At 41.4% G+C, this 19,034-nt stretch overlaps 1 long non-coding RNA gene across 1 annotated transcript; it reads right to left on the bottom strand.

Annotated features, from left to right (window-relative positions):
* Nucleotides 1–10,485: 10,485 nt before the first annotated feature.
* On the bottom strand, nt 10,486–19,001 carry LOC128784410 (uncharacterized). The gene is made up of 3 exons (XR_008429475.1): nt 18,885–19,001; nt 16,353–16,615; nt 10,486–10,828 (listed from the first exon to the last, which is right to left on the bottom strand). It is a non-coding gene; the product is annotated as an uncharacterized LOC128784410 (long non-coding RNA).
* Between the last annotated feature and the right edge of the window lie 33 nt (nt 19,002–19,034).

The following is a 19,034-nucleotide window of genomic DNA, read 5'->3' as shown; positions in this document are numbered from 1 at the left end:
AGCTGGGTGCGTGCCCCACTTACCGCTCCATGTGCGCTGCGGCAGGCACGGCAGCAGCCCGGTGCGCCGTCCCCCGACGGTTTAGGTCCGTGCCGGCTCCGTGATGGCTCTATGTCCGCTTCTGGAACGGCCGAAGGTCTTGAGAGCTTTCCCGATGGAAGGGATTACCTCTCCCTCCACGGCACCGTGGCCACCCGGGACATTTCATGCCGAATGGCCCCGAGCCCAGGCCTGCAGCGGCCACTCGGGGCTGCTCCCCGCGGGGCCGCGCCGCTGACCCCGCCGGGGCAGGGGGGGCCGGACGCGGCGGGCCGGGGGCTGCGGGGCAGGGGCAGCCGCGCTTGTGCGGGGCTCTCTTGCCCTCTAGCGGGCGAAGCCAGCGGGGCGGCCCCGCCGTGCCCCCGGCCAGCGCTGCCGTGCCAGGCCGGAGCCCGCGGCCCGCTCTGCCGGAGCCCGGCTCCCGCCCGGGACAGCCCCGCCGCACGGCGCCGGCAGCGCAGGCGGACGTGCCGGGGCCATGCCCTGGGGCCGGGCTGTGCTGCGGGCGCCGGGCAGCCGGGCTGGGCAGCGCGGCAGGAGCAGCGCTCCGAGCAGAGAGCCTGTCCAGCATGCCGCCAGCACCGCTCAGCCAGCTGTGGGGGGAGCGACCAGCGCCACGGTCCCATCCAGCAGCACGAAGAGCTGACGAGCAAGACCATAATGGAGCCGTCAGAGATACCATTCGTCTTTGCGATTCCTTCAGCCGTTTGGTGGCTGACCATGACCCCGCAGCTGCGGATGGGGAGCCAAAGGGGAGCACGGGGCTGTGCAGCCCAGCTGCTGGGCAAGCATCGTGTGCCCGCTGCTGCTGAAGAAGAGAGAAGACACTGCGGACAAGGGAGTGCCGGGCACGGGCCACACGGAGACCTGGAGGCAGCTCTGCATCAGCCCACAGCTGAGTGGGGTAGAAGTGATGCTGAAGGCCGTGTTTAGGAAAGGAAGGACATCTCTGCTCATGTGGAATGTTCTGACACATAGTAATTTCAGTTCCTTAAATTGTATAGCCTGTGTTTATTAAGAATTCTCCTTTTCTGCTAATGATTTAGAAAATATTTCAGTATCACCATCTCCATCATCTTCTTCCTTCCTGGTTCCAAATCAATAAAAACTTAGTCCTTTTCTACATTATTTTAAGCGTACTATCTCCATCTAACAGAAGTTCATACATTACCACTAGGAATGCTTGCTTTACAAATGTTTTAGAAAATTCACATGTCTTAAAAAACTGGCAGTGACTGACTTTCTTCCTGTAGACTTCAGCTTGACTTTATCACTTTTCCCATTTTGCAAATACATTTTATACTTTTTCTCCCTCCTCAATTTAAAAATTATTTTCAGTATTATATATTGCATTTTTACTGACTGTTGTTGTAATCACTGAACCAAACAGGCTTAAAAGTTATCCTTTGTATGAAATATAGCTTGTTAGCCATCTAACAGAATTTTCTTCCTCTCTAAAGCTTTCCTACTCTCATTCTCATTTATAATTTCCCATTTTTGGGGAATCACTGATACCTCTGAGGTCATCATCCCCTCTTGTGATTTCTTGAGGTAGGGCAGTGATGAGAAAGTCCTCTGTTTGCTGGTAGTAAATATAGTTGGGTGACTTGGAATGCAGTGACTTGGAAACCTCCACTCTCTGCTACAGTTATTATAATCCTTTGCATGCTTGTGTCCGTTTCATTTGCTTAAATGCTATCCAATTACTTTGCTGATAACTAACATATTTTGCATGGTTTTGCCTGGTGATTTTCTTAATCATTCTGTTGCTATTTCACCAATAAATCAACAGTATGTAACTGCACTCTGATTCAGTAATGTGAAGGAACAGAATATAACCATTTGCTTTAAATAACTCTCCTGGATATATACTAATGCTTTCCTTTTGGTTGGCCAAGACAAAAGGATTAGAATCTTGCTTGTTTCTCCTGAACTTACTGCTTTGACAGCAAGACTGGAGACCCTTCCCTCTTGTACAGGGAGGAAAGGGGGAGAAGCTCTGGAGAAGTCAGTAGGTGTGGGGAGTCGAGCTGCAAGATTCCTATGCCATTCCCCACAGAGGACTGCCATCTTCTGTTTAAGCCATCTCTGTTTGCCCAGCCTAAGTTTATAAAAAACTGGGCAAAAGGTGAAGGGGGAAGAGAAGGGACCACACTGTACAAAGTGCCGTCGGTGTAATTTTTTCATACGCTGTTGTGAGCTACCAAAAATATTTTATATAGTGTCCTATTTGCTGGTGAAGAATTGGAAATGTCTGTGATGTGTATCTAAGGTATTTCAGATAAGGAGTTTTTCTACTCCAGATCTTTGCCAGGAACAGCTACAACCCATGTCTGCTGTTACAAAGGGAGGGAGTTAATGGTAATAGCTGCCTCTTCTAGGTTTAAAATAAGTTAATTCAGGCCTACCAGAGAAGGATAAAGAAACTAACAGTGGTTCTGAGCTACTACACAGCCCTCAATGTGACTCTCCCTGCCTCTCTCTGGATCTCAAGGCACTGAATTTATGAGGGTCACCAAAACACTTCTGAGTACCAGGCTATATCTTTATCCATAGCTGGAATATCTCCTCCCTGAGGAGGAGCAGAACAAAAAAGAGTCTTAATTCTTTTGCCCCCAGTCCTCAAAATTCATACTGGTTTCCACATCCTACTCTTCATTTCTCAGAAAAAATTGTCAAGGAGATGAAAAGCTCTCTAATAACAAGAATTTGCTGCTCTGCCTTCATGGCTGCTCTTGACAAAAAACAGCTTTCCCACCCTGTTGTTTAGATTTCATCAAAGTTTGCAAACCTGAAGTCCACCATAGGAATTTTAGTCCCCTCCCAGAAGCTGTTAATCCAAAAGAGCTTATAAATACATTAGAGGATCTGAAAAACACATCATCACTGGGAATCCACAACTAGGATTTCATGCCAGAAATAGGTGCCGCCTGAACTACTTTGCTTTTTCTAGGCATTGCAGTGAAATCACTGACAGGCAACGGGGAAATAAACTGTTCAGGAGGTTCCTATGCTTCCTCTGCTTTAAATATTGCTCTAGGTTTGAGGAGGAGAATGACAATTACTGACAGGGATTCTCAGGGACTGACTTTATCGCACAACTAAGCACTGAGAACTCACTTCTGCAGATACGAACAAATTGGCTGCGACTACTTTGTCTTTACTGCAGTAGCACTGCAGCCAACAGAACTAAGCATGCAAATGTTGAGACATCAGGTAGACATCTAGTATTAAGTATTCTGCTTTTTTTAGTGGGGCACAGGCTTGTGAAGAAACACATGGCAAAACTGAAGGAAAATTATCTTGCCAAGCCTCATGTATTTGTATAAATCTTGATATGAACAAGCAGAAGGAATTTGCTTGAACTTTCTGGAATTCATACCTTGTATTCTTGTAATCATCTGAGTGTTCCAGCTCTGTACATGGGAACCTGGTTCTGATGCCCTGCTGGGAGCTGCTGAGGAGAGCTCTGATATACCAAGTTTGTAAACTTGCTCCCTTCTCTAGACTAGATGTTCTCTGGTTGTGTCTTCCAATGGAGTGATGGTGATGCCACTGCAAACCCCGCTCTTCAAAAAAAAATGGAGCAAACTCCCACCTTAGGTAAGCTACCACTCTGTTGCTGGAGCTTTAACAATTGATACAAATGCAAAACAAGCAAATTTGAGTATTTTATTCCTTCAGGTAAAAAATCCTTTTATAGTTCATCAGTGCAAACACTCAGAATTTGTGGGCCATTCTCAGTCACAGTTTACATAATTAGGAAGCTGTGGAAGTCATCATAAAAGGATAGATGAAAGCAAAATCTAGGTACACCAAGAACAGGGAGAAGAGTCAAAGATCCAAGAACTGCTTAAACATTTGCAGAGTCATGCAGTGAATTTATGGGAAGACTGTTTGCAGTCCAGGTGCTCAAAATATGTGACTCTCAACTGTAAAAGTGTGAGGACAGAGGGCTTAGTAAACTTTCTTGAACAGTCCTCTCTGTAGATTTGATTGTCACTAAATTTTTCCCGCATGCAGATTTTGGTCCAGTAGTCCCCATATTTTATTTATAATTTAGGTCATATGCTGCTTTCATAATTTTTTGTCTAGTCATTTAAAGCATCTTTGCACAGTATTCAGGCAAGAGAAAATCTTGGGGTTATTATTATATTTTCCATTTTCCTTTGGTTTAAGCAAAGTCTATATATTGCAGAGTCTATGAAACACTTCAAATTCACTTTACTTCGATGCTACTGAAAAGTTGAGGCATTAGAGTTGTCTATGAGCAGTGAGAATGAAACTAATTTTTTAACATTTCTGAAAGGTAAAAATAAATCTGTAAGCCTTTTTAGCAATTTTTAAGCAATTTTTAAGTGATCTCAAACACTCGTTCATAACACACACGAATGTCACACTCAAAAAATAACTATACTGGTAACATGCTTTGAAAAAAGTCAGCCTTTTAATAAGGATGTTTTACAAGTGGAGTCTCTCTTCAAGACCAGAGAATCAAAAAACTTCCATTACTGAAATAACTTTAAATTATGCATTTATAAGAGCAAATATTCAAAAAATAGAGCCAAAATTAAGACTGAAAGACTAAGATTCTCAGAACTGTTCCTTGGTGCCTCTTTTTGGCCATCTTCAAAACCTCTGAAGATGCCTTATATGAGTGCTTAGTAAGTGAAATACTGCAGGAAATACTTGGAGAAAATTAGGTCCATTAAGATCTCTTCATAGAATCATAGAGTTGTTTAGATTGGAAAAGAACCCTAAGATCATTGACTCCAACCATTAACCCAGCACTGCCATGTCCACCTAAACCATGACACTAAACCATGTCCCTAAGCGCCACATCTACATGACTTTTAAGTACCTCCAGGGATGGTGACCCCACAACTTCCCAGGGCAGCCTGTTCCAATAATTGAGAAGCCTTTCCAAGAAGAAATTTTTCCTAATATCCAGTCTAAACCTACTCCAGAACAACTTGAGGCCGTTCTCTTTCACCCTATGACTTGTTACCTGGGAGAAGAGGCCAACCCTCACATGGCTGCAGCCTCCTTTCAGGCAGTTGTAGAGAGTGATGAGGTTGCCCTTGAGTTTCCTTTTCTCCAGGTGAAAAAACCCCAGCTGCTCATCATCAGACTTGTGCTCTAGACCTTTCCCCAGCTCCGTTGCCCTTCTCTGGACACACTCCAGCCCCTCAATGTCTTTCTTGCAGTGAGGGGCCCAGAACTGAACAGAGAATTGGAGCTGTGGCCTCACCAGTGCTGAGTGCAGGGGGACGGTCACTGCCCTGCTCCTGCTGGCCACACCAGTGCTGATCCAGGCCAGGATGCCATCAGCCTTCTTGGCCACCTGGGCACACCCTGGCTCATGCTCAGCTGCTGTTGATCAGCACCCCCAGGTCCTTTTCCAACAGGCAGCTTTCCAGGCACTCTGCCCCAAGTCTATAGTGTTGCATGAGTTTGTTGCGACTCCTCAATGTCTTTAACTATTTAATGACGTATGTCCTAAGCAAGGATAAGGATTTCAATGCCTGAGGTTAAGCTCCCACTGTTTAAAATTCCTAGCCTCATTTTTTTGTAGTGAGATCACACTTCCATTAATTTGTGGCACTTTTTTCATATAAAAATTTACTACTTTATACTGCTTCGTACCTCCTCAACCCTTCTGAAAATTATGTCAACCCAGACTAATCACTACAGGTTTCCTATTTCATAGCATACACAGACATCACTAAAGATTTCCCACTTCATGGATATACAGCTATGATCTTTGCTCTAGAGTATTTGGGTAGTCACAGGGGTAAATCCTGCCATGTTACGAAGAACAGACATGAGCTGTCAAGATGGCTAATAAGCATAGTACTTTTTAACTCTTAGTACCTTTTCATTCACATGACTCTTAAGCAAACTGAGAAGAAAAGCTGCTGCAGGCCACTTGACAGCATGCAATATACACCATGAGACAAAGAACATTTCAAAGTTCAATACTAAATTCTGCCCGTAACTGGCCTTCCCAGCAATTCCTTTCAAGAGTAGTCCTTAGATAAGCTATTCTTGAATAGAAGGTAAAATTAGATAGTTTTTCATCTTTAAACAGCATTTAAGAAAAGAGATCACAGTCTTTACTCCTTTTCTCATTAAACACAGAGCAGTCTGACTCCTCCCCTACACTTTTTAGGTGGGCAGCACAGGCATACAGCTTGCAGCTATTGTGTGTTCAGGGACTTAGGGCTAACTGTGGCTGCTTTGACCCTCAAGACTTCAGCCACCCTTGAGAGGCTGCTAATGCAAATTCTACCTCTGTCCACAGGCCAAAAATATTCAGCAGCAATCTCAAACCTCCTGAGGCAAGATTCACACAAGTGGCTCCAGTTTCAACTGATGGTATAGAACTGCATGAACTTAAGTAGACTTTCTCCAAGGGGGAATATAAACAGCTCAACTCGAGGTCAGTTATGCCCAGAACATTACAAAATATTAATTCACACTAAGCTGGAGAGGAAAAGCTCCCAACATTGTACTCCTTCTTGAATATAGTCAAAAACGCAGGCTCCTCCTAATGCTGATATATAGAATACATGTAACTGCTGAAAATTAATATCCATTAGGCTGCATTTACAAAAAAAGAAAAAGACTGTTCCATCTTCACTGAGAACCAAACCTGGTATCTACAGACACTAATGAAGAAAAAGGCAAAACTCCTATCTCATGAAAGATGCAGGTCCCAGTCCACCAAGCAAACCAGCAGTTTAGACTGACAGGCAAGGATTTCTCACACTGCAGAATGCTGTCTCATGCTCTTCAGAGGATGTCTGTTCCCAGTCACGACAGCCTAGCTGGTTCCCATCAGTTTCAGCATTTCAATAGTACTGACTGCCTCTGCATGGCAATTACTGTTGAGTCTGCAGAAACTCATCCAATCTCTTTTTGCTGACAGCATAAGCTATGAGATTACAGTGTCATGTGAGCTGTTTTTACGTCTTGTCTTCTGGGGATTGTTTTCTCTTTCTGAGTGCTTATAATTATTGAAATGTTCTTACCCTTCCCTGCTTCTTTACTTTTTGAGCAAGCTGCAATCAACTCAAGTCAATCATCTTTGATCTCATCTCCAGTTCTGCTCTCAGTATGGAGCTATCTCATCAGCTCCACATTTCACTGCTGCCTTGCCTTTCTTCTTAGTCATGCTTTAATGTGACTGTTTGATGACTAAAGTAAGAAATACTTACTCATGTACTGTGTCCTCAAGCTCTGAATCACTGAGCATTTAGCACAAAATTCTAGCATTTTGCTCTTAAGAATAATACCCAGAGACTTTGCAGTGGGTATTATGACATTTCATCATGTTCCTACCTTTCTACTAGAAGTTCATTTAGTTCTTCTTCTGTAACAATAAGATCCTCTTCAACTTTTTTTACTAAATTTGTCATCTTCAAACTGTGAGACTCCTCAAAGAACTATGTCTGTAAAACAGAGACTAAAATAATATGGAATTCTAGAGTGAGACCCTGCATCTTCATACCTGCTATGGCCCCTGTGCCATAACCTCTTCGTCAAAACTACCCTCAGCACCAAGGGCTCTGCATTGTAGCACAGACATCTTCTGAATTAGCCAGGGGCTAATATCCTCCTTCTCTTCCCACTCGTGACATAAGCATTCTCAGCTGTGGAGGGTTAGAACTACAGCAGAGCCAGACGAACAGCTGACTTACTGTGTCCTGACAATGGTGTACCACATCCACACAGAGACAATCCCCTTTGCACAAAGTGCTCACTAGAAATGCTCAAACCTCAAGCTCTTCCTTTAATTAAGCTTTTCATCATTAAGCAAAATGTCAGTCATTTTTTTAAATTGTCTTTCTTTGTATTTGTGTGACCATTATTCCCAGTGATTTCTAAGTGGCAATGTACTTTCAGGAGAGGAATACCCCATGATGTATTGGTTCTCTGGAACATTTCTTTTTTTATCCTTGTTTAACTCTTTTGCCAGTTTTAGTACAGCCAGCAGTCTTTAACAGATGATGAACCAAAAAGAAACATACCTTCAGATTGTAAATCTGTAGAATTCTCTGAGAAAAACAAAAACTCTGCTTCAGTTTAAATTGCATACACAAAGACAAAAGGCAGCACCTTTGGGAATTAAAAATCTCTGCAATACAAATGCAACTGATGTAATCCCAAAATAAGAGGCTGTCTTAACATATATCAATAAATAAAACACATTCTATGCCACAAACTTGGTTAAGAGGATTGGGAGACTAAGACTCAGAGATGACTAAGATGAGCTACAAGAAAAGGAAAAGACTTTATTTTTTGTGTTTCTGTTGGATTGGTTTTGAACAGGCCTTTTACTCAGCACTTCCTGACATGAAACCTTGATCCAGAAACCTTCCAAGCACAAATCTCATCCAGAATTCATCAGAAATTTGGTGGATGCAGAACTCATGGGATTATGTCTGGTACACCATGTACAGTGGCAAGTGCTCATACAAGCACATGAAGAGCAGCATGTCCTTTCTAATAGAAATTTGGAGATTTGTAGGCAGAGTTGCATTGCTATGTTATAAAGGCACACTCTAAGTCACTGAAAAATCTAAAAAGAAAAGACTCCTTCCCCTGAATTTAAGCTTTGGCCTGGGGTTCTAACCTTCATTTCTGTTTGCAACATGTAAAAGCAACAGGTAAACAGAACTCTTCTTCCTCTCATCATCATAACACCCTGGATCACAACATTCTTAGATATTTTTCAGGCTGCTAATTTGATGTCCACTGGCAATTCTGTTCTTTCCTCTTCAAGCACATTTTTAATGTTATCCCATCTGAAATTCAAGTCTGGTAGATATAATAAATTTGATTATAACTTAGATTCCCTACTTATTAAATTAGCTTATTTTCAGAAACCATGCTGAATCTAAAGGAGAAAAAGCAGCAAATTATACCTGACAGCTTTAATGCATTTATAACCATATGAATAAAAGATGTGATTCATCATAGATAATAAGTCTTGCAAAAACTTTGGGTGAGCTGAGAAAATAATACTAATAGCTTTGCAAAACTACTTATAATTAAAAATCATTTGAGTGGTAAGGAAAATGTGGCAGATTTTAAGGATTACAAAGTGGTCAAAATTCCATTAAATTTGCTCTTGCAGAATTTCTCTTTTTGTGTAAAACCACAGCAGTAATTTTTACTTTCATAATTGCTGATGTAAGATCAGGTATGGAGAAAGAAGACAAGACACCTTTTGTGAGTAAACATCTTACCACTCTCTGATTTGCTAGAGGACAGTATAACCCTCACTTTGTACTCACAAGCCTAATGCACAGTATTATTTATTACCTCTATGACAACAGATTTGTGATTTGTACAGTATCAGTACTGTAACTCCAGGATGCACAGGAGAAGGCAGGACAGATGACTTTAATGTCTAAACCCACTTCTGTAGAACATTCACTATTTGTTCTGGCTACGCTGTTTCTAAGGGTAGGGGATGAAGATGATAAATAAGGCAGATTAAGTTCTAGGCCATCAAGTGTTAGTAGAAGTACAAAAGATAAGTTCTGGACTAACTTCTGGACTAAGTCTGGAATAGTTTCGCTAGTTACTTCAAGTAACTTAAAATCTTTGAGATTGTCTCAGTCTTAGGGAATATAAGGGATTTTAAACTTGTATCATTACGTACAAAGGAATTAGAATGAGGTGCACTAAATAAGGCATAAAGTTAATGGTAGTGGTTTCCACCATGCTTTAGACATTTTTTCATACATCTTCTTTTTACTTGCTTTATTGGACCATAGTCTGTCCTGTATCTTCAGAATGCAAGTTACAACAAATTAGAATCAGTGGAGTTATAGCTAGGAAAATTTAAAAATTACTAAGGCAGATGTAAGAAAGTGATGAGTAGTAGCATCAGACTGACAGACATCCTTGGATTTAAAATCAAATGTGGACACCAAAAGTTTGGTAATGCAGAATTTTTTTTTTTTTTTAATTTGCAAAATTTGGACCAAAAACTGTCCAAATAAAGTAATATTTGCAGAAAGCGTGTTAAAATAGCACCTGCCTCTGGGGATTATTTCCAGCTCTGTCACTGCCTTGTTTTAAGATTTTAGATTAGTCATTCCAGCCTAATGTGTTCCATGGTACAAAAAAAAAAGAAGGTAATCAACCTCTAGCGACCCTCCACAGATGCTGTAACACCCAGTTTTTGATAAGGTACCCTGACCTTTCAGAGCAGCAGTCCCCTGTTGCTCTCCCTGCAGGGATTCTGGTGCCATCCCAACTACCAGTGGCAGTTGAGTTTCTGGCAATGAGCAAGTAAACCTAGCTGCTGAATACACCAGTATTACATACAATGAAACAGAGATTATATAAAAAGAGATTGAGGAGGAGAATACACTAAAAGGAGAAGAAGACAAAAGAGATTCCATGGGTGTTGAGTCATTTAGATCCTACTTAATCTGTAACAAAAATGGCCAGCCTACAATTTATTTAATATAATAGTGCAATACTTATTCATCAAACTTGCCTTCCACTTTGTCCATCCAGGTCTGACAAAAGCAGTGGGCTCTTTGGGTGCTGAGATGTTACCAGCACTGACAGACCACTGTTATGGGTAGATTTGGGAGAAGGCCACACCACGGATAGTCCCTGGTTTCCAGCAGGTTACCCACAGACTCTTCTGCTCCTCAGTGCTTCACTGGTGTCAGCTTCCGGGAGCTTCTCAGGGCTTATGGGAGTGGGAGGCTCCTGACTGACCTAGGGTCCTCTTGAGTGAAAATGGCAGTTTCTCTTGCTGCTGTGAAGAATAATAAATAGCTGCTGTCATCAGTCACCCCCTCCTCGCAGAACCCCACCCATCTAAGCTCAGAGGCAATCTAGCATCGTATGCTGAGCACTCCTAAATGCCTTCAGCTACCACAGGCAAGTAGGCAGGCATCCTCTGCAACAATGGATAATCTACCTTTATGAGCTCTCTCCAAACTCCATCTGCAGCAAATGATAGCAGTAATGTCTGAACTGACAGAGGATATATATATATTTTATGTAAGTCAAGACACAAAAAAGACATAAATTCCAGTGCTCCCAAATACAGATGTTCATAAGCCTAGTAACAAGTTAGTACACAGGGAGGGAATGAGGATATCACAACTTCTCCCATGCAACATTCTTCCCTCAGTTGCACCTTGAAGTAACACATCTCTGCTTTCATCTGTCATCAGGGTGGCACCCCATAATCAAACTCCATCTATCTCCTTTGTTGCCAACTCTGACAGCATATGTGCCCAGCAAGTTTGATATCCAGATCTGCAAGAGTTCCTTTCCAAAAATCTCTGCAGCAACTAGACAAAGTAAAGAAAAGCAGTTTACAGTGTAGACATTTACAGCTGCACAAAAATAATCTCTGTTCCCCTTACATTCAGAGAGACTGATATGGGTATTTTTTTGCTTGAGATTCAACTGAGCCACTTCAACAATTATCTTGGGATGAAACAACTCATTCTAGAGATGAACACTTACCCCATTAACAAGAGCATAAGGTGATAAATTCAGATACAGACACCTGTATGAAGACATTTCTTTTTAGTGGGATGAACTTTACTCATGTCTTACACACCTCTGCCCTTTTACACAAACCTCCTTGTGCATGCTTTAGTCCCACCAGTTTCTTCTGCTCCTCAGAAATTAGGTTACAGCTGATTTGCTATGGATCTTCTGGAATACTTCAACTAAATCTGTCCATTATAGACCAGCCACAGAAAGTCTGCGCAGCAGGAACATGAGACCCATAAGCAATAGAAATGCCATGTGAGCAGGAGATTCTCTAAGCCTTGTGAACATGAGACAATCTGTGTATAATCAACTTTTTGCTCTTGGTATAGCTTATGCCTTCTTGGACACATGCAATTCAGATATTCCAGAATACCAACCCCTTCAAGTCCCCTTGAGACCTTTCACTTCTCTAGAAAAGGCTATGTAACGGATTGGAAACCCTCTCTGGGTGTACTCAGCAAAACAGCTCCTACCTGACTACTGCCAAATGGGGACTGTGAACTTTATCCATAGCTTTGTCAGGGATTTTTATTAGTGCCACTATTTGTGAGTGGATCCAACAGCAGCTTTGATGCAGCTACAGACTGAGGATCCCTCACCAGCAAATATATCAAGACTGCCCACAATATTCACACAAATAGTAAAACTGTTTTTCAGCTCTGCAAGTGCCAAATGCAGACACCTATGGAAAAAGATTCTGCTGACTACAATGAACTTCGTATTAGGACTTCCAAGTTTTTTATGAAAGGATCACAGAATCTTTCATAGTGAAGCTGTGTGTCTACCACACACTCATTCTATTAGGTTAGATAATACTAACCAACTAAACACATACATGGAAAACAATCATGCCTTCCCTCTGCTTATACAAAAATAGATGCTTATACAAAAATAGGTGCAATCACAGCTCATAAATAGTATTCTGAGCAAAAGAAGAAAACACCGTTTGAAATAATAGAATACATTACAGAAAACAGTAATTTAGAGTTTTATTATTCCTTTATCTTTCACAGAAATAATTATATATACTTCACCATCTTCAGTAGTATTAAGGATGTGATAATTAAAGTAACTTTCATTAATAAATCACAGTAACAGTGCAACATGTTATTAATAGTTGCTTTAGACTGCGGTCTACGAAAAGAAACAAGAAATAAATATATGATGCTGCTTCTACTTCAACATTTCCAGAAAACACATATTTTAAAAACATTTTACAGGTTACAATACTGATAATTCTGTAATTGTTTCTTTGGCAATACTGTGAAGTAATGCCTTGCCATCTTCATAGTATTTTTTGAACTACATAATAATAGTTATTTTAAATTATATCAGTCTCAGTCACATTGCATTTAAAAACATAAAGTCAGAGTCCCTAATAAATCCTTCTGGTTTTTTCAGGTAACACAGATAAAATTAAATTTGCTAATCTTGACATGTTTTATTGTACCCTTATGTACAATTTCTATCCCTCTCTCTTTTTAAGTACAGAATCTATACAGCAAAAAGTCTTAAGCAATCTTAACTATAGTTATTGCTGCCAACTCTTCCTATAAAACTCAGGGTGAAATACTGGTATAATTAAAATTGATTGCAATGCTCACACTGATTTCAGAGAATGAAAGAAAAGAGAAGAAGCACTCCCTGAAATACAGCAAGGTCCCAGCAACACAATTCTGTATTTACATAGGAAGCACTGGTAATAAGATTTTGGGAAATCCTATGAGTAATATATTATAGGCAAAATACATATATAAACTTGCATATATTTGTATCTATATAAAAAGACAGGTTAAAGGTCAAAATGATAGTATTTCACTTAGATATAGGACTCTCTTTTTAATCAGTGCTAGCAGCACTGCAGAAGAATGTTTTCAAGGGAAGAAAAATGAAGGATAACTTATTCAGCTGAAAACAGGAGGAAAATATAACCACTAAAACACATAATGTAATTCCATTACTTAGAATATTTTCAATATTTTTTTATTGTTGCAAAAGTGTCATGGGATCTTATCATTAAAAACAGCAATTGAACTACAGTTCTTATCTAATAGCAAAAAAGTCTTGAATCTTCAAAGATTTATGTATACAGTTAATTCTTTGCAGTTGAAGTAGTCTTGCTTCAGAGCACAGAATTTTTCAAAGTGCTTAAAATTAGGCATAATATATGAAACTTGTAACAGAACTGAGACCTATAGCCTTACTTGGAAAGTAATAGCAAATAAACTTTTCAAATTTAAAAATGAATATTCCTTAACAAAAGACTATCAGTTTTGATCTGCCTTTTGTATTCACATTAGTGCTTAAATAGTCTGTGTGCCATTTCTTTAATACATCAAATATTTATCACAAAAAGGTCACTGCCAACTTAGAAACTGCATTTTAAAATCTTTCCAATTCCATTACTGTTATCTTCCATTCTCAAAAAATTTTAAGTAAGAATTTTGCTTTCAACTTTTTTTTCTCTGATTTTCAACTTCATTTTTAAAAAGCAATTCTGAAGCTTGAGGGAACTTGTTACATACACCAGCAATGTTTTTCAGCTAACTACATATAAAGAGCGTGGGAAGACAGTGTGTTAGAAAGGTCAGTTTAAATGAATGCTATGAGAGGTATTTGGGGACACATATCTTAGATAAATTTTAATTCTTTTCCTTTTAAATGGACTCTATCATGATAAGCTTTCAAGTAACTTTAGCAAGTTGAAAATATTTGAAGATAAGCCATATTTATAGTGTAGCTCCTAACTGCAAAGACTGCTGTGAAGTCTTATTTATGAACTGAATGGTGTTATCTAGCCACAAAATGCTCACATTTATTTTCAGACCTACTAGTGGATGAATGTTGACTGTCTGGTAATTAGTTCCATTTCCATCATCTCCAAAGCATACAAAACAACTGGACTTTTTGTAAACTAACAGCTTAAAATATTCTTCATTGGAGGAAGGCAATTCAGATTCCTTGAAAGTAATCTCTCCTCTATTTGTTGTTTGGTTTTGTTTTTTTCTTGTGGAGCAGGGATGGGTAGAAATTATGAAAATGGTCAAAGCTGAACAGGACTCTAAGCAACCTGACCTAGCTGAAGATGTTTCTGCTCATTGGAGGGAGGTGGACTAGATGACCTCTGAAAGGTTCTAACTATTCTATGAATAATAGTCATACAAAACAGCTTTGGAAATCTCTGAAGCCAACTTCTAGCCTTCACCATGAAGACCTTGGTACAGGACTTTTGAGCCTCTGGATAGAGACCAAGGTATCAGCTGACCAACTTTAATGACTGTCCAGTTCTGTCAATTACCCTGTACTTTTCTAAGTGTGCTAAGAACATTTTATGTTATCGCTTTTCGGAAAACTTGTCTTCCCTGTGCTTACATCCTTACCTGATTCAGAGTGTTTGCCTTGTACTCATAGGCAAACAGACTGTTCTCATGTTTGCTAAAGTAAAACAGAAGTGATATTCTTAAGACACCACGTAAGTTTGAAGGGGCTAAAGAAGGTCAGGCTTTGTGAGACCTTCCATTTCAATCTTCTGTCTGACACTGGACAAAATATAATCTTACAATCCAGTTCTTGACTTACAAAACCAAGCAGTGATATTTGCTGTCTTTTGATTAGCTTCTCTGTTCAGCTCTGCCAGGAAAGTATCAAAATACTGCTAGCACACTGTACAGCCTACAAAAATCTCACATTTGGTTGGAGCTTACTGTCATATGTACTTATGTTAAATAAGTCAGACCAACTCCCACGCTATTTCTCATGAAATGGGGACATGTATACAAAAGATGGCTTGCCAGCTTCCCTCCTCAACTTACAAACAGCTGATCACTGCCTTCCCCAATCCAGTTTATGCAGCATTTTAAGTCCGGGAAGACAGACAAGCATGATGGGTGGCCTTCAGACTAACCAACTGAATCCAGCTCTCAACTCTTACTCTGTAAGAAAGGGTTTAGACAGAATGTAACAGGAGTTAATTTAAGCTGCTTCAAGAGTAAATGAATGCTGGCACTAAGCCTAATGCTCTTGAGGGGATTGGAGTTCTAGTAGAGAGTGAATCCCACTTGGAACTTGGCCTAACACTCTTAAAAGACACTGAGATGTGGAAGTGGACCTTCAGGCATGAGGAGATGTATGTTTACTTGGCTTTTTTTTTTTTGTACTGTTAACGAAACTTAAAAGAAATAAGTTTCTGTCAAACATGATTTCCTAAGAATGACAAGACTCACGAGGGTTTTCTTTCATGGTAGTATGTTTTTGTCTTTTGATGTGACTTTACATTATATTCATTATGCCTAATGAAAGACTAAGAAAAGACTGCATTAAGCATTGTTACATAACCATTCAGTGGGACATTGACTCTTAAAGAAAAATTACATTTTAAACATTTCAGAAAATACTTTATTAATATTTTCATTTGCTTTTTCAAATTTTCATCAATGCAAACACCTCTAGTACAAAGTCTGATGTCACAACTCAGAAAGCATTTTTTAAAAAAGCAGGTATGACATCTTGCTAAATGTAGTGATTTCTGCTTACAAGAGCATGGAAGAGCAAACTGAGCAGGATAGCAAAGGGAGGTAACATTTTAGGGCTGCAGCATACAGTAGCTGATGACATTTGTCACCATAGAACTCAATTTGTCTGGTGAAACTTTTATTATATCTACCAGACTGCCAGCATCATTTCTATAGACCACAGAGATCTTTGCTTTCTGTCATCAACCACCCTGCAGTGATACTGCATGGGGTGCAACAGGACTCTGTCTGACTCACCAGGAGTTTTCTAGCTGTTCAAGGCGTGTGTTCTAGCACTCACAACTGTACCAGCACAGTGATAGCAGCACAGCTGTGAGCAGCACGAGCGCAGCGGCAGCTTCGTATTCCGGGAGCCTGCGCCCACAAGGTGAATTTACCGCAGAGAGAGAAGGGGTGGCTAAGGACACTTAACTTGCCCATCAGCATTGCGTGCTCACAGCCATATGAGGATAGCTCTCCATTCCCACTGCAGCTGTAACTGTTCCAGGCAGGAATGTCATCTGAGGAAAGAAAAATGACCTACTTATTTGTTTTTACTTAAAGAAAACCTGAAAATGCCTGTCAGAACAACAAATTAAACCTCTGTGCCTGTGCTGTGGTCACGTATTCAACATCAAGGGATCTGGCATTTAGAAATCAAATCTCGCAGCCATCCTTTACAAGACGTTTCTAAGATGTTGTCAGCACTCATGAGGTGCTTGCTATTGGCTTTCACAGAAAGTAAAGTCCTTTCAAGGTGTTTGTACAAATACTATGTATCAAACTGTAAGTTTGGGATGGAAAATATTTTGTCTGTCTAGAGGGAAACAGAAATAGGCAATAGGAATTTCCTGCAAGTTTTACAGAAGAAGTGGGTTTTGCAGTTTAACAATTGGCAGATTTTGCCCCTATGTTTTATATTGGGATTAAAAAGGCTTTTCCCATGTGACTTAGTTTCTGGGAATAGGAAAAAGCTTTTGCAATGTACATTAGCATGTAGAGATGGAAACCATTCATCCTGCATGTTGCACTCCTGGGTGATTTTGCAATGAGCACTCATTTGTGCTCCCCAGAGAAGGTGTTTTTGAAGGGTTTGTATCCTGCTAAGGACTTGAGTCCTGAGATTCTTGAAGATGTCTCAAACACTTCACAGAATGACACTCAGTGAACAACATATGCTAAAAGAAAACTGGATAAATTCTGAAATGCCATTAGTTAAATGACTGGATCTATGCTCTATGAAACTGAATTCATGACTCTGAATTCAGGTCAGCAAAGGAGAGTGAACTAAAATTACTTTGATGGCAGTGATGGATGATCACCTTTTGTCAGTGGACAGAGGGCAAAAAAGCATTTCCATGTTTCAGAGCCCATGACAGAATATTTGTAATATTGACAACACAGCACTGGCTGTCATATCAGAAAGAGGTGGAAGATATAGTTTGCTAAAACAGACTGAGTACCCTCTGAAGGCCCTCAACCAAAGACCAAAGTAATAGAAAATTGCATACAGCTGTTGTCTCAGCCGTCTTTCTTTCTCCACATTCACATGGAGTCACTAGGTGAGCTACTCCCATAACAAGGATACTGATACTGCCAACATACAAATGACATTTAACTTACTCTCCGCTTTACTTCATATGACCTTATCATTAATTCCCAGATGGCCCAATTTTTGAATGTGATCAACTAACTAATATTTGAATGCAACCAACCAAGACCTAGAGAGCTTTGTAAAAACTATGGCAGTGAGAAAAAAAAAGCACTCTGAAGCATTCATGGTGAGTAGTAGTCTTTTGGCACAAGTGTTACTGCCAACCAAGTCATTCTGTAATGCTTCTCAGCTAACACCTCTGCCACAACAATTTATGTAAATTTATCTTCTCTCACCTGTATTTCACGAGAAACTCTACTCTGCCCTTGAGAAGGATATTCTAAACTTGCTCATGCTTTTGCTGTTTCTGATTAGGATCACACACTGAGCAACACATCCGTATGGGCCTAGGAAATCATCAGCGCTGGGTCAGCCCCACTTGTGGAAGCTCACCTAACCTGCCTTGCTCAGTACCCCGGGATTCCTGCAGTACCTCCAAGCCCACTCGTGACCCATTGCTCCTCATGCTCTCAGCAGTGGGAGTCTGCTCTGGGACAAGAGTCACATCAGGGAACGAGGTGAAGTTGAGCTCTGTGACAGACACATGGGGGTGGCCGGGGCATCCCTGGGGCCGCAGGACCGCTGCAAGCGTCGCCACTTTCACTCCCTACCGCACAGGCCTTCCGTGTCCCCTCCCCTGACACAACCCAACACCTGGTCCCTGCCCTGCTCGCCTTCCCTCCCCACCAGGAACCCGCCTGGAAAGAGGCCCTGCCGCCTGCCCCCACCTGGGGGGCTCCCCGGCCCGGGACGAAGGGAGTGGGTGCACTCCGCCTGCGTTACAGAAACAGGGCATCAGTTAGGTCGGAAAAGACTTCTGGCATCATCGAATCCAGCCTGCGGCCCAACACTGCCATGTCAGCAAGACCAAGGCACTGAGTGCCACATCTACAGCAAGACCAAGGCACCGAGTGCCACATCTAGTCTTTCCTTAAACACGTCCAGGGATGCTGACTCCACCACCTCCCTGAGCAGCCCATTCCAACGTCTAACCAGCCTTGTTGTGAAGAAATTCCTCCTAATGCCCAACCTAAACCTCCTCTGCCGCAGCTTGAGACTATGTCCTCTCGTGCTGTCGTTTGTTGCCTGGGAGAAGAGGCCAACCCCTGCCTGGCTACACCCTCCTTTCAGGTTACCTCTCTGCCAGCTCCGTCCCCTCCGGTTGCGCGGGTGGCGCCGCTCCCGCTGGCGGAGCGGGGCCGGCGCGATCCCGGTGGGACCGGGCCGGAGCTGCCCCCGCCCCGCGGCCTCGGGCCCGGCGCTGCGCATGCGCGGCGCGGCCGCCG

This window comes from Vidua chalybeata, chromosome 2 (assembly GCF_026979565.1).
Source record: "Vidua chalybeata isolate OUT-0048 chromosome 2, bVidCha1 merged haplotype, whole genome shotgun sequence".
NCBI lineage: Eukaryota > Metazoa > Chordata > Aves > Passeriformes > Viduidae > Vidua > Vidua chalybeata.
Note: the sequence above shows the minus strand (reverse complement) of the source record. Positions and strands in the feature narration are given on the sequence as shown.